The following is a 17,996-nucleotide window of genomic DNA, read 5'->3' on the forward strand; positions in this document are numbered from 1 at the left end:
AAAGGGGGAGAAGAACTGTATAAGGGGAGAAGAATTGTATAAGGGAGAAGAACTGTATATGATTGATAGCTAGTTACTAGATGAAGACATGAAGACAAGTTGAAGGAGAGTATATGCAAAATGTAAACCAAGATTCCTATACCTGTGTATGAGCATTACTCTCAATCATCACAATGAAGTGGTATTGATATTGTATTGCCATCAATGCCAAAGGGGGAGATTGTTGGCATTGCATAAAGATTGCATTAATGAAGTATAGTATTATCATTGATGTCAATTGCAACCGGTTATGCAGTTGTATTACAACTAGTAAGTGATTGGTATTTGAAGTAGAGTGATCAACCAGTAACCCTAACCTATTGATATGCAGAACCCTAGCCGATGGAGCTTGGAGAATCAGTCATAATGATCTATGATCGACCAGTGATCGAAGATGGAGATACCACGTATACTTGCTACACAGGATGAGTTTCAAAGTGGTTTGGCACATAGAGATAACTATTTTATCTTGGGAATGAGCATATGCATAGCATGAAGTGAAAAACACGTGATGAGTTACATGATTCGATGAGTGGTGATTCAGGAGTGGTTCAAGTTGTCTAGAACAATGTGCATTTGGTTGCTATGTAATCTAACGATCATGTTTGAACCGATATGCTTGTAATCTCTATGAGATCTTAGGTTTTGTGTTGTGTTACTGACCTACTATATTGGTATTTAAGGTCGATGAAGTTGTTTGTAAAGTGTGTTGGCAAATTTGTTAAGTGTGCATTGTTTTTGCTGAACCAGAACGAGTATCTATAGAATGTTGTGAAGGCAGATAGAAGCATAAAAGGATTTGATTAAGCAGAGTAGTGCTATTAACAGAACAACAAAGACCATGTTGATCTCTAACCATTACAATAGTTAAATCCCCTAACTGGGTAAGCTTTAACAGGCTTCTTGTTCAAATCCACTAACTAGGTGATCCATTAGCTTGGATTTTTAATCCTCCACTGAGGTTACCTTTAATAGGGTATTGTAGTCAATCTCTTAACCGAGTGGTCCTTAACTAGATTTGTTCCTAACGCGACATTTTTGTAAAGCTTCTAAAAAGATTTAGCTCCTAACAGGGCAAACTTCAGAAGAGTTCAGAATACTTGTGGCTATTCATCCCTAACGTGGTTTTATCCCATTTGGTTTTCCACGTGAAAAATCATTGTGTCAACAGGTGAATGATTTTGTGTGTTTTTGATATGGTTAATATGTATAACTGGTAAAACCACTAAGACATGTTTAGATGACCAGAAGTGATATGAAATAAGCTATTACTAATGCTAGTAAAGTATTTTGATGTTTTGGTTAAAAGGTATTTGATTTTTAGATCTGTTACACTATATCATTGATATTTTAGTCAATTGGTAAGCTTAACAGTGCAGTTGCAGTTTTAGTTACAGCGACTACACTGGTTAAGTTAGCTTGTTTTTTCTGAGTCTGATTTAGTTTGGTGAAATTTTAGTTTGTTTTCTATCTACTGATTCACCCCTCTCCCCCCCTCTGAGTAGTTGACCAGATCATTATTATTTCATCATATCATCAATTGGTATCAGAGCAATCCAGGTCCTCTTGTGTTTAAGCCTAATAGCTTGAGGAAAATATCTAGGATAACATGATGAAGAAAGAAGGTCCGAAGTTCAATAGGGAAAACTACAGAATCTAGAGTGATATGATGAAAATCTATACCAAGAGTCTAGGAAGCTAGTAGTGGGAACATGTTGTTAATAAATATAACTTGCCTAGTGGGATTTTGTCAGATGATCAAAAGGAGCAACAGGAAAATAATCAAGCATTGGAGGCCATCATCATTTCCTTATCTGATTTAGAGTATGTTGATATTCATGGATTGGAGACTACATATCAAGTATGGAAGAAACTAGAGGAGATCTATAGTGGTGATGAGCATGTTAAGATTGCCAAGAAAGAGAGATTCAGAGGTAAATTTGATGATATACAGATGACTGAAGGTGAAAATATTCAAGAGTATGGTCAAAAGATTAAATAGATAGTCAGTGAAATCAAGTGTTGGAGGTACAGTGGAGGATACCAGTGTCGTTAGAAAGGTGTTGAGAACCCTTCTACTAGTCTACACTATCTGAGTTGCAGCCATACAGGAACTCAAGTCTATTGATAAATCAAAGGTAACTCTTGACTCTATCATTGGTAAACCGACTGCTTTTGAATTAAATGGTTATGATGGAAGTATTCAAAAATAAGAATTTACATTTAGAGCCTCGGTTTCAACCCCACTGGTAAGGAAAAGAAGAGAAATGAGCTACAGTCATGAATCTAGATCTAGCAAAGAGGTAGACAATGAAGATATCTTGATTGAGATTGAATCATTGTTGGCCAAGCGGTTACCCAAAGATACTGGTAAGTATAGAGGTAAATTATTGTTGAATTTTTTTGCATGTAACTGGATTGGACATATTGTTGCCAACTGTCCAAATGGAGATAATGAGAAAATAGGTGAGAAGTTTGGAAATTATAAAGGCAAAGGTAACCGAAACTGTCTCATTGCAGTAGATGGAGGAATTAGAGATGAATAATCTAAGGAAGATGCAAAAGAGCACATTGTCTTTGTTTCTATTAAGGAAGAGATATCAAATCAGAAGTCTTTAGTCTCTCACATGGATAGTTTTGATGACTAGATTATAGATAGTGGTTGTTCACGCCACATGACCAGTGACTGGAGTAAGTTTCTTACTTTGAAGGAATTTGATGGAGGTATTGTGAGATTTGGAAATGACTCACCTTCCATGGTGAAAGGAAAAGGAACCATCTCTCTTAATGGTAAGAGCAGTGCAAATGATGTCTACTCGGTTGAAGGATTGAAACACAATCTTTTGAGTGTTGCTCAACTCAATGATAGAGGTTATCCACTGGAATTCAAGAATGGAATGTGCAAGATCTATGGAAGTAAAGGTGAACTGATCGGAACCGGAAAATAGACAAAAAGGTAACTTGTTTCACCTAAATTATAAAGTCAATAGTTGCTCAATTACAGAAGTAGATGATTGTTGGCTTTGACATCAGAGATTTTTTCATATAAAATTTGATAACATTGTAAAAGTGAGTAAGTCCAAATCGGTAAGAGGTTTGCCATAGCTGGACAAACAGACTAATGTTTTGTGCAAGGAATGTTAGTTAGTAAAGATGGCATCATCAACTTTCAAGAGAAAATATTTCTCAGTCGAACATTTGCTAGGTTTGGTTCATACCGACCTTTGTGGACCAATGAGGACCAGAAGCATTCAAGGTGATCGGTATTTCATGATCTTTACTAATGATTGCTCAAGAATGATGTGGGTCACATTCTTGAAGGACAAAATAGAAGTCTTTAGAAAGTTCAATGCATTCAGAGCCTTAGCTAAAAATGAAAGTGGAAAGAAGATAAAGTGTTTAAGAACTGATCAAGGTGGTGAATTTACTTCAGAGGAATTCACTAGATATTGTGAAGATAATGGAATTAGGAGGCAACTTTCTGCATCGAGGACACCACAGTAGAATGGTATTGCAGAGAGCAACAATTGATTAGTAGTTGAAGCTGCAAGGACTATGCTAATTCAAGGAGGTGTAGCTAAGAAATTCTGGAGAGAAGATGTCAGCACAGGTGTTTACACAATAAACTAGAGATTGGTTAAAAGAGGTAAGGATAAAATCCCTTGTGAATAATGGTATGGTAGATCACCTAATGTCAGTTATTTTAAGATTTTTGCTAGCAGATGTTTTAAAAAAAGAGGTGATTATGTTGGTAAGTTTGATGCTAAGAGTGATGAAGGAATATTTCTTGGTTACTCCACCAAGAGCAAAGCCTACAAATGTTACAACAACCAAACAAAGAAGATCATTGAAATTATTAATGTCCGAGTGGATGAGTTTCCTGAAGATTTAGGAGAAACCAGTAAGGAGAAGGACTTCAAAAGAGTTCAGAATACTTGTGGGTATTCATCCCCACCATGGTTTTTTTCCATTTGGGTTTCCACGTGAAAAATCATTGTGTCAAGTGGTGAATGATTTTGTGTGTTTTTGATATGGTTAATATGTATAACTAGTAAAACCACCAAGACATGTTTAGATGAATGGAAGTGATCTAAAATAAGCTATTACTAATGCTAGTAAAGTGTTTTGATGTTTTGGTTAAAAGGTATTTGAGTTTCAAATATTTTACATTGTATCATTGATATTTTAGTCAGCTGGTAAGCTTGACAGTGCAGTTGCAGTTTTACTTACAGTGACTAAGCCGGTTAAGTTAGCTTGTTGTTTTTTAGTCTGATTTTAGTTTGGTGAAAGTTTAGTTTGTTTTCTATCTACCGATTCACCCCTCCCCCCCCGCCTTCTCAGTAGTTGATCGGATCATTATTGTTTTATCATATTATCAACTGCTGCTACTAACTGTACACAATTTCTATGGATGAAGCAAATGCTAAAGGACATAAAAGTGCATTGTAATGAACCAATAGTTATTTACTATGATAACTCTGTTGCTATAGACATATCAAATAATCTGGTGTTCCACTCTAAGACAAAGCACATATCTATCAAGTATAACATTTTTAAGGAAAAGGTGGAAGAAAATGAAGTTAAATTGGTTTCTATGAACACTAAAGAGCAGATTGCAGACATCTTGTAAACCTTTGCCTAAGGAATCATTTGAGTACCTTAGAGACAGATTAGGGGTTTTTGTCCCTTTGGTAGAAACCTGATTGATGCTATTTGGCATCAGTCTAGTATGCTTTATCAGAGCTATTATTCATTTAGGATTGATGTGGTGATGCTACTAGTCATGGGGAATAATTAGTCTTGTGATTCAGTGGTTTGTGATTTTGCTTTGATATTTATGTCAGATCCTTGGCATTGATGTCAAAGGGGGGGAGATATTTATGTGAAAAAATCAAGGAGTTATATACATTAGGGGGAGAAATTTATAGAACTTAACTGAGATATCATCTACAAGTAGAGTATGGATCGGAACTTCATTGCTATATTCTTGTGTGGGAAATTTTTTTGGCATTTCTTGGCACTTGGATTTTTTTCAAATCTAGTGTTGCCATCAATGCCAAAGGGGGAGATTGTTGGCAATTTGGAGGAATTGATTATGTGTTGCATTGATGTTTTTTCATTGATGTCAACAATAGTTTCTTTGGTTGTTTACCGGTATCTGGTTGGTCACGATAGGCTGATTGGTTTCCAGTTGGTAAGATCATGTTGATTTGGTATAATCTAATATGCTTTGGCTTATGGAATTGGCTTAGATCTGATAATCATGCTATTTAGATATATGTTTAGTTAGTTGGTATGTATTTGGTGATCGGATGCTATCCTATATGTTGGTAGGCCTGGTTTATTGATCTGGTGAGAGTTTCATCGATAGAGCTTTGTTGAAGATATTTTGATATTATTCATAAGTGGTGTTTGTGCGGCTTCTGGAAAGAATTCAGGATGCTGATGGTGATCATGTTTGAGACTTGATTGATTGGAATCATTGCTTTAGTATGTGTGGACCTAAATTGGGTCTGGTGCTATCTAGGTTATGGATCGACTTAATGTAACATTTTGATTAGACTCCTCAATGTGTTTCCGGGATGAATTTTGGGTTGGATAATATTTATTTTGTCTCAGACCAACATATTTTATAATTATGTAATAGGCTTATTTTCTGGGTGGCCGACCTAATTGTTTAAGGTCTAGGGTTTGTATATATATGTGTGTGTGTGTGTGTATGATCTCATTGTAGATCATGGTATGTAAGTGAATAATATAATAATCATTCATGCAGAGGATTTGGTCAATCATGGGTGATCAATTTAGGTTTATGAAAGAGGTTTAAGACCTCCGGTATTGAGATTACTCAAAACTGTACTCAGGCATAGGAGATGTTATTATTGCAGTTCATTATTCCTTTAGGATTGTAGTCTGGATTTCTTATGTAGTTAGTGAGACTCCTTTTGTAATGAGTAGTGTGCTCTAGGTTGTTGGCCTTCCTGCAAGTCCAGGCCTCTCAATTTGTAATCAAATAGTTACTGCAGAAGTATTATCTAACTATGGGTAGGTTTCCCGCCATGGTTTTTCCCTTTACCAGGTTTTCCATGTACAAATCTTGGTGTCATGTAGATGGTAACTATTCTCTAATTGTTGCTTATGCTTAATTGGTATATCTATTATTCTGGTAAGTAGTTTATGTATTTCGGTATTGATCTTATGTGTTTCGGTAATTAAGTTTTAAATGCTTAAGGTTCCAGTAATTTGGTGACAACTAATTCACCCCCTCCCCTCTCTTAGTTGTCCTTTGGTTATTTGAACTGTCTAACACAATTATCCTGAATATAGAAAAGCAATTCAAATGAACAATGTTACAGGTTATGCATGCAACAAGATTGGACACATAGCCAAGTTTTGTAGAAGCAAAAATCCACTGGTTAGCAATAATGGATCAAATGATAAAGGAAAGCGAAAGATCAATGAGATCCAACATGATCATACCAAGAGATGTGTCAGGAAGTCATATGATCAATCAGGAGATGAAACTTCTCTGGTTACTCAACTGAGAGAGCAAAATGTTCCTGCACTGACAGGAAGTTCATCCAAAAATTGAGGCATATGCCTTAGGAGTAGGCAAATTTCATTAAAATCCTGCATATTCCCTAGGAAAGAAATCTAGAAGGAAGATTCAGGCATATGAGAAGATTTATCCAATATATATATGTTGAAATGAGATCTGATATGTCTCATCGAAAGGGATTTATGTTGATGGAAAATTAGGATTTTTTGAAGAATAAAAGGAAAAATTCACTTCAGTATGTTCACCTTGCATTTAGAGTGATATAGAGCGAGTCAAAGGTGATTCAGAGCGATCAGAAGAAACCATCAGTGATTTCAACTACATTCAAAGGAGATATCTATGGTTTGTCACCGACGACTATTTCTAGGTATTTTTTGCAATTCAATCATTTGTAATGGAGGTTGGTTCTTCTTTTGTCCCCACTTTCATTGCAAATCCCACTATAGTAGAGGTTAAGGACTGTCTGAGACCAATATTCAAAAGATGTCCTCATATTGCAACTCTGGATGATTCTGTCGATGCTTTTTTGAGGGTTCCTGAAGGCATTTTTTTTATGTTGAGGATGTCAGAGCTTACATCCACTGCAATCTAGAGGACTTGGGAATAGCTAAGATCAAATCAATGTACATATCCAAACTATTGAATGACTATGGAATCATAAAGCCTAAATTCAAACATATTGTAGACCTAGGGTTAACCAAAATCTTGGATATTCTTGAGTTTGAGGATGAAATAATCTGCTATGTGCTGAGCTAAGTTCATGGTTCATTTATTTGGTTGGATAGACCCCACAATATCACCAAGGAAGCAATTAGGGTTGTCATTAGCTTACCTCAAATAGGTCAGAAACTAGAGAAGAAGATATCAAATGATCAAATCAACAAGCTCACAGGTGCAACCTTTGATAACTAGTCAATGAGAGTTAGTACCATTACTGACAAGGATGTCAAATTCATCAACATGATTATAGGTTACAAGGTAACCCAATCTAACTGACTTAACTCGGTTTCTATCTCTTGCATTTTTGTTGCTAATGAAATGTTGAAGAAGGATAAAAAGTATGATCTGTGTGAATGGATGAAAGAGGAATTGATTACGAACTTAGGCAAGATCAAGGGAGAAAAGAAAGGAGTTTTATAGTATGGAAATCTAATAGTATGCCTAATGATTTTCTTTTTGAATGAGATACCGGGTTTGGGAAAAAGGCAATGGGCCTTGGATATACTGGTAGGCAGTAAGATTAAGGGTGCTATCACCGGTTTGGGAAACCAAAGAGATGACAAAGTTTGGGGATACTTCAAATCATTTCAAAAAGCCATGAAGTCAAGGGAAAGAATTCCAAAGCACATAGTTTAGAAATACTCAACTGAAATCTGTTTCATTGTGAAAAAGGATGAAACTATTATGGAAGTTGTTATACTTCAGAAGATATGGATTGAAGAAATCGGTTATGAGGTAGATGCAAGCATTTTGGATGCATATGCTAAGATTATTATAGATGCACCGATAGATGAATCTGAAAAATCATTTGGAACTGCAAAGCAAAAAGAACTTGAAGTTAAAATAGGATTTAATTAGAAGAAGAGAGAGAGGAAACAGAGAAAAGTAAGTCAATTTGTTGAAAAAGTCTCAAAAGATATTAATACTATAATCAAAGCCTCATCAACCAAAGAAGTCAAGAAGAGGAAACAACCTGAAGCTCTCATTGCATCAATTACTTTAGATACTAAGATTGAGGATGAAAATCCTCTATCTTTCAAGAGGGTGCAGAGAAAGAAGGTAGAAGACCCAAAGGAGAAAGATGAGAAGACAAGGAAGCAGCCAAAAAGGAAGGTAACCTTTAAGATACCAGAAAGTCAACCAGCTAAAAGGAAGCCTACTCAGAAGAAAAGGCCAGTGAAAGAAACTCCTCCATCATCTAGCAAGAAGAAGAAGAAAGAAGACATAGATGAAGCTATTGAAACTGGTAATGTAACTATTACTCCACCTATGTCTTGTACTAAGTTAATAGATGAGATAACAAAGGATGATATGTTAAAGAACATTCAACATTATTATGAACATTTGAATGATGATGAACAAAAAGAAATTGAGGAAGTAGTTTTGTTACACTTAGACATATATAAGAAGGATTTATTAGAAATTGCAAAGAAAATACCGACACAATTATATAATAATCTAAATTCTAGAAGATTATCTACTATAGAGGAAGACCAGCACATAAAGATTCAAACATTATTAACTAATTGTGGTTCAATTACCTCAGAGGAGATGGATCTTGAAACTGCAAATAGAACAATTTTCAAAAGCAGGTACATGACAGTTAGCCTTATTGTAGGTAGAGTTAAATAAATAATCAATGAAACCAATGAGGCATGGCTTCAATTCTTTATTGACCACCCTAATTTCTTTACATCACCGGAAGCTAATCCTAAGTCTAACATTTTAGACATCCCCGTTGATGGCAAAGGAAAAGGTGTAGTGGATAGCCCATTCACAAATTTGAAAGATGTCAATGAATTAAATGAAGAATCTCCATTAGAAGAAAATGTACAAGATAAAGAGGAGATACAGACAAAAAAAGCTAGTGTACATAATGAACATGTTATAAATGTTGTGGAAAATAGTCCTCCAAATCAAAATGAACATGTTGTGGATACAACAAATGTGGAACTAGCAGTAATAGATGTTGCACCAAGTGGCAAAGCCACTAGTGCAAAAGAAGATGATATTGGAGAAAATAAACCGAAGGAGAAAGATAAAGAGAAAATCAAAAAGGTGAGAAGGAAAAGGAAGTTAAAACTGAGATACTTGTTTTTGCACAATCATCAAAGAAAAAGGGAGAGGAATCCAATAGAGAATCGACAGTCAGAACTACATTGTTGGCAATTACCACTGCAAATGTTGAGCAAAAGAGTATAACAGAGTTGAGTTCAACTAAACTCATGATGATTGCAGCTTAGAAAATGATCAAGGAAGGGACTGAGGAAACAACAAACAATTGATCATTCCATTCCAATTTTGCACCAGTTAGTCCCAGAATGCCAAATTGATAAGGGAGAAAGTCCATCCAACAAGCTCAAAATATTGACAGAGCATATTTCAAAGGAATTTCAATCACTGTAGTAGATCTCTAACCGACATTCTCTAGACCAGTTTTCTCATGCCAAGAGGGCCACTTTTGATTAGTGATTGAATCAAACAAAGTACAGGTAGCAGATTGATTGAAAATGATAGATAATTATTTGAGGCAATGTACAAATATTCACAGGGTATGCTACAATTCAAGTTTACTTGCAACAGGTATAGACAAAAGCATTAAAGATATTAAAAATACAATTGCAGGCATTATAAATAACTTTGATGGAGTAAATTATTTAACCACATCTGTAGATGGTCAAATTTTGTTGTATGAAGTCCAAATTTCAACTCTTGAAAGAGACAAAGATAAAATCATACGAAGAGCTAAGGAGCTCAGAGGGTTAGTGAGTCCCCAGTTGGACACACTGTATGTACATAAGGAGTGTATAGATATGATGGGAAATCCCACACTGACAGAACTCAAGGAACAAGAATCTCATACATATGTCCTAAATGGACTTGTGTCAATTTCAAGGACATTCAAATCTAGTTGGGACACATACTTGGAGTTTTTGAAGAATGCTTACTCAGAAATCTTCAAGCTCATTTAACTCCAGTAAGTATTTTGAGGGACGTTCCACTGTATAGAATTTCATTGATTTATTCATTCTTTGTACTGGTTTTTGGCATTGATGTCAAAGGGGGAGTGATCTATGTGAAAAATAGAAAGGAGAAATATATATGGATTAGATTTCAAATGGTATATATAGCTCAGGGGGAGAAGAATCACATTTCAGGATCAACAGGGCAGATTGAAACCAATTTTCACATGAGTATTGCCATCAATGCTAAAGGAAGAGATTGTTGGCAATTGACATTCATTTGGTTTCTTATGTTGTCATTGATGGCAACATTAGCAACATATTTTGGTTCACCGACATTCGGCAGACACTTCATAGGCATCAAGGGTTTCAAAGGTAACCAGCAAACTAGGTACCGATATGGGAAGCCGACATCACTTGGAGATCCGACAAAGGGTAGTATCTGGAAAAGCATTTTATAATTCATATATATTTGAAATGAGCCGACATGTATTATAATTTTGTATGTAAGACGACATATGGCATAAATGTTTGTAAGGATATATAAGTCAGTCTATTAGGTCATTTAAGACATAATATTTGCGATAAGATCTTAAATGTGAAGTGTATGTATGCGAGATCATTTGTATGTGAAAGAAATATTTTGTAATGATCTGTAGATGATTTATAAGGTAATCATAAGGTGTATGTTATTTCAGCAAGGGTTTAGGGTTTAAGCACTAGAACAGTCAGAGCCTTAACCAGAACTCAATCAAGCATAGCAGATGCATTATATGAGTTTAGTTTTGCAGTTTTGTATCACAAAGTGATTGTAGTCAGTGAGACTCTTGGTGATGAGTAGTGTGCTCTAGGCAGTGTACCTTCCTACATGTGCATGCCCCTATTATATGTAATTTATCTTCATATGGCCAGTGAGTTGACATTGTGGGTCACAAATCCCACCGTGGTTTTTCCTCATTGAGGTTTTCCATGTATGATTATGTGTTATGGTTTTCATTTATGTGATTGAATTATTTGTTTCAGTTATATTTATTTATGTTTACTGATTGATGAATGAATGCTTTGATAAGGCTAAAATCTTATATGCTGATAGAACACTGATTCACCCCCCTCTCAGTGGTCTTGGATTCCAACATTATTATCATAATCTTTTAGGTTTGTGGTTGTCTAATTGTATGCTTTGATGCCTTTTCCTAAATTCTTGGTTACATTTTTTGGTGAACCCGACGTGAACATGCATCTAATTTAACACTTTTCATGAGATTTTTTATCAGATACAAGTTTTAGAAGACCAAATTTCTTAATTTTCATGCTCATCATTATTTCTGTGCAGGTTTCAGAAGAGATAATGTGCCTATTGCAAGGCTTAATCAATCAAAGGCTTAAAATTGAACAAGAAAATTTCACTTAGTTCCTAATTAGGATTGGATTAATGTTTCCTTTCTGCGACAAATCACACTTAGTTCCTAATTAGGATTGGATTAATATTTCAATTTCATGCAACAAATCTCACTTAGATCCTAATTAGGATTGGATAAATCTTTCCTTTCTGCTACAAATTGCACGTAGTTCCTAACTAGGCTTGGATTAATCTTTGATTTCATGCTACAAATTTCACATAGATCTAATTAGGTGGTTAATTTTCATTTTAGTTGACAAATTGCACATAGTCTAATTAGGTGATTAATTCATAAAGAAGCTTTTTGATTTTTCATTGCATGTCGCTTTTCTTCACTTGCATGTTGCTTTTTTTGATTTGCATGTAGATTTTTTCATTGCATGTCCCTTTTCTTCATTTGCATGTTGCTTTATTTTTATTTGCATTTAGCTTTTTTCATTGCATGTTGCTTTTCTTTGCTTGTATGTTATTTTTTGCATGTTTCTTTTTCTACTTAAGCTTAAAGGTTTTACGTGTTACTAATCATTTTGTGTAGCACCTTGGCATTCATTGGGAGAAGAAATACTTTGAAACTACTGACTCATTTGATGCAGGACACATGTCAAAGACTCGAAACTTGAAACAAGAGTGTCTTCTTTTTCATATTTAGCAAACATTTAGATTTGGGCATTAAAAAGAACCATATTATTTCATTGTGTTTGCTTTGCTTGGGCACATTTGTGCATGTTAGTGGTCCCACAATTTTGACACACACTATCCTCTCCCCTTTTTTGGGTGCACGAGAAAAGTGTTAAAACAACGCACAATTTTTCATTTTTTTAGGTAGAGGGTCTATCCCCCTGAGAGCCCATAAGGCCAGTGAGGGGAGAATAACCCAAAGTGGTAATGGGCTAAGGCCAAGTCACCTCTCAGTCGCTATATAAAATATGTGGGATGAAATTCTTCACGATGGGTGCTAATTGCCTAATTTTGCCGACCTCCCCAGTATCTGTGTTCTACAAGAAGGAGGCCTCCCAAGGGAGAGAGTGTACATGGACACCCAAAAGAGAATCTCAAACTAAAAATCCATTGTTGTAGTTGTTATGTCCCGGGGACAACTGAGAGGGGGGGGGTGAATTAGTTGTCAAATAAATTCAAACGAAAAACAACTTAACCAACTTAATGTTTAATACTGGTAAACTAGTTAAGTATGTCGATAGACAGTTATAACAGTTAATTGCTATACCGGTAAGGATTAGTGCATGAAACATAACACAAAGTCATTCCCAACACATGACACCAATATTTGTACGTGGAAACCCTGTAAGGGGAAAAACCACGGTGGGAAACCTTACCCACAATCAGATGATACTACTGCAGATAGTAAGTGTACATAAATGGGGTCTACACATGCAGAAAGGCCAACAGCCTAGAGCTCACTACTCAATCACAAAATGGGAGTCACATTGACTACAGTTGGATGGTTAAATCCAATAAGAATGTACTGCACAAAATAGCATCTTTATATACTGGATTCAGTACCGGTGTAATGTTTATATGCTTTCACAAAAACCTAGCTTCACCTTCAAATGATGTCTTCATGTATAGCTCTGCTTAATCTCACATATACCTTCACATAATCCTTTTTCGCATTCCACACTTGATCTTACAAATAAGATCTTACATTTATACCATAACCTAAGACCAATTTTAGTAGGTCGACTCTACAAGATATTACAATAAAAACATTTTACAAACAATTTAATATCTGATGCAATAACCGATTGAACATGTCGGCTTAATGCATTTACAACAGTAATTAATCATCTCCATAGCGTGCCATGTTGATCTAGAAAAGATAAACCTGCTGGTGTAACCCTAGACCTATTTGTCGGTAACAACAAATATGCAATTATGAATATACCAATGAACAAAACTTCAGTACAAGATGTCCAGACGATGTCTTCGACATAACCATGTGTCTTCCATGCCATTCCAAGTGTCGGTGATCATTATATATTTCCAGTGTGCCATATACCAGTAATTGTGCAATAGTTACTTGCTTGCCAGAGAATGTTGTTGGATCTCCAAAGTGCTAGTGTTTTAGTAGGTGTTGACATCAATGACAAAACCATACCAAAATACCAACAATCTCCCCCTTTGGCATTGATGGCAACACAAGATGGAAAAACTATTAAAGTGCCAAAACAGAAATGCCAAGTATCAAAAACCAATAATCTCCAAAAAGATCATAACCAGAAATCAGAGAGTAATAATCTCTCCCCCTAAGAGCAACATGTGTTTTCCAAAGCTTTTCAATACCAATCTCTCCAAAAGATAATGTGTTTTTCCATAGATATCTCTCCCTCTTTGACATCAAATGCCAAAGTTACAATAAAACCAAGTTCATATACAAAATACCAATCAATTCAATATACCAACTACTCCCCCTTAGAAGTAGCTTCCTCATCAAAGACAGGAATAAAATATTTCTCTGTTAATTCTACTAGTTGATGACAATCAACAACTGTCTAAGTCTCTACTGATGGTGGTATGACTCCAAGCTGATCTCTGAGATATTCAAAAGTTTCCATAGGCAAAGGTTTAGTGAAAATATCTGCAATCTGCTCTTTAGTATTCACATAAACTAGTTTTATCTCCTTAGCTTCAATATTTTCCCTTAGAAAATTCAGTTTGATAGAAACATGTTTGGTTTTAGAATGTAATACCGGATTCTTAGAAATATCAATTGTTGTAGTGTTATCACAATAGATAGTAATAGGTTCCTTGCATTTTACCTTTATGTCTTTCAACATTTACTTAAGCCATAGTACCTGTGTACAGTTAGTTGTTGCTGCAACATATTATGATTCTGCTGTTGATAAAGATGTACAATTGTGTTTCTTACTCAACCAAGAAACTAGTCTATTTCCAAGAAAGAATGCTCCGCCGATGGTGCTTTTTCTATCATCCACATCTCATGCCCAATTTGCATCTATGTATGCACATAATTCAAAGTTTTCATCTCTAGGATACCATAATCCAAGATTTATAGTGCCTTGTAAGTACCAGAAAATCTTTTTTACTGTTGATTCATGATTTTCTCTAGGATTACTTTGAAATCTAGAAACAATACATACTGCATTAATAATATCAAGTATGGTTTGTGTCAAATACAGTAAACCTCCTATCATATATTTGTATCTAGTTGGATTAACAGGTGTAGATTCATCTCTTTGTGATAATTTATCATTTGTTGTCATAGGTGTGCTTACCGGTTTAGAGTTCTCCATCCCAAATTTATTTAGTAACTCTTTTAAGTATTTGGATTGACTCAACAATATACCTTTATCAGTCTATGAAATCTACAATCCTAAAAAGAATTTTATTTCTCCAATCATAGACATTTCAAATTCTTGTTGCATTTTAATAGAAAATTCCTTACATAATCCATCTTCTCCTCCAAAGATTATATCATCAACAAATACTTCTATAATCAAGATATCATCATTAGTTACTTTATAATATAAGTTGTTGTCTGCATTTCCTTTAGTAAAACCAATCTTTAAAAGATACTTATCCAATCTTGCATACCAAGCTCTTGGAGCTTGTTTTAGTCCATACAGAGCTTTCCTTAACCTCCATACCATATCATTGTCATCTATCAAAGAAAAACCATCAGGTTGTTCAATGTATACTTCCTCTTCAAGATTTTCATTCAAAAATGCACATTTAATATCCATTTGATAAACTTTGTAGTTTTTGTGTGCTGCAAAAGCCAAAAAGATTCTGACCGCCTCAATTCTAGCTACCGGTGCAAAGGTTTCATTGTAATCAACTCCTTCTTTTTGATAATATCCCTTACACACTAGTCTTTATTTATTTCTGACAACCTTACCATCTTCATTAAGTTTTTTTCTAAATACCCATTTGGTTCCAATTACATTTTTATCTTTAGGCCGAGGAACTAATGTCCAAGTGTTTTTTTTCTCAATTTGTTCTAATTCTTCTTCCATAGCTTTAATCCAAAATTTATCTTCACATGCCTCATTACCAGATGATGGTTCAATTTGACAAATAAGACATACCTCTTCATTTGCCAATCTTCTTCTTGTCATAACTCCTTTAAACTCGTTTCCAATTATTTGATCTTCAGAATGATTCAGTCTTACATACCGGGGTGTCTTTTTTTGCTATTGTTCTTCAATTACTATGGAATCCTCAGATGGTACCGGGGTAACTGGATCTTCATTCTATACCAGTGGATTTAGAGTAGGTTCATTTGTCAAAATTTCTGTTGTCAATTCAGAGTCTATATACCTTGAAGTTCCTCTGAATTGTTCATCAATCTTTATATTTGTACTCTCAACAATTTTCTGCAATCTCTTATTAAAACATCTATATGCTTTTCTCTTAGATGAATAACCAAGAAATATTCCTTCATCACTTCTAGGATCAAATTTGAAAATATACTCATCTCTTCTAATATAACATTTACTTCCAAAAATTCTGAAATAATTAAGAGTAGGAGTATTACCAAACCATAGTTCATGAGGGGTCCTACCAGTTTCACCTTTGATGTGAACTTTGTTGAATGTATAGACCGCTGTACTGACTGCTTCTGTCCAATACACATGTGGTAGGTTTTCTTCTGATAACATACTTCTTGCTGCATCCAAGATAGTTCTATTTTTCCTTTCAACAACTCTATTCTGTTGTGGTGTCTGAGGTGCTGATAGCTGTCTTATGATTCCATTTACTTCACAGAATGTATTAAAATCCCTAGATGTAAATTCACCTCCTTGATCTGATCTTAAACATTTAATTTTCTTACTAGTTTCATTTTCAACCATTGCTTTGAATAGTTTGAACTTTCCAAGTGCTTCTGATTTTTCTCTAAGAAAAGTAACCCAACACATTCTAGAATAGTCATCAATAATTAGCATGAAATATCTATCACCTTGTAAGCTTTTAGTTCTAGCTGGACCACATAAATCAGTGTGAATCAAATCAACAGCATTATTTGATTTTTCTAGAATACTTTTGAAACTAGCTCTAACTTGTTTTCCAAATTAACATTCCTTACATACTGTATTATGAGGTTTGACAATTTTAGGTAAATCTCTAATTGCCTTAGTAGTACTGATCTTTACCATGCAATCAAAGTTTACATGACAGAGTCTCTTATGCCATAACCAAATTTCATCTATATGTACAATTAAGCATGTATTTTCATTGTTATTCAAATGAAAGATATTACCTGTAGTTTGATTACTGGTTGCAATTTCCAAACCAGTTATGTTCATGATTTTGCATTTTCCATTTTTAAATTGTAACTGAAATCCTTTCTCAACTAATTGACCAACACTCAAAAGATTATGCTTTAATCCTTCAACATAGTAGACATTGTCAGTGTTATTCTTACCATCAAGAGATATTGTACCCTTACCTTTGATTGAAAAATCTTTGTCATCTCCAAATCTCACTAAGCCTCCATTGTATTCTTGAAAGTTCAAGAATTTACCTTTGTCTCCTGTCATATGATGTGAGCATCCTAAATCAATGATCCATTCATCCTTTACTTCAACTTTAGCTACCAGAGCCTGTACTACTGGTTGAGCAGTAGGTGCCGGTTGTTCTTCTATTATAGCAACAAAAACCCATCCATTGTCTGTCAGATCCTCATCAGAATCATCAGTCACACCTTCATCAGCAATGTAACAAGATTTGTCTTTATTCTTCTTAAATCTGTATCTCTGATATTCAGGGTTAGGCTTGTATATTCTTCTAGCTTCTTCTCTTAGACTAGCATGTCTATCAGGGCATCTTAAAGCCATATGACCAATCTTATTGCAATTCAAACATTTAAAGGGTGCTTTACCCTCATACTTACTTCCAACTGGACCTTTAGGCATTTTCCTTGTAAATAGTGCTTCAAGTTCTTCAAGTTCTCTTGCATAAAAGGCTTTCCAATTAGATTTTTCAAATGATGGAGCAGATGATGTTGATGCTTTAAAGGCCAAATTTGTCTTTATAGTAGCAACAGGACCAAATTCTTCAATTTCAAAAGCTGAAAGTTTCCCAATCAATGTATCCCTAGTAACTGATGTATTAGGCATTGTTCTTAACTCATTTATAGCAGTAACCTTCATTTTGTATGCCAGTGGCAATCCTCTTAAAACTTTTGAAACAATTTCATCCTCACTTAAGGTTCCTCCACAACATTTAATACCCAAAACAATTTCATTTACTCTTTCCATAAAGGCAGAAATCCTTTCATCTTCTTCCATTTTCAGATGTTCATACCTGACTCGGAAGCTTTCAAGTTTTGCAATTT

This window comes from Cryptomeria japonica, chromosome 4 (genome assembly GCF_030272615.1).
Source record: "Cryptomeria japonica chromosome 4, Sugi_1.0, whole genome shotgun sequence".
NCBI classification, from domain to species: domain Eukaryota; kingdom Viridiplantae; phylum Streptophyta; class Pinopsida; order Cupressales; family Cupressaceae; genus Cryptomeria; species Cryptomeria japonica.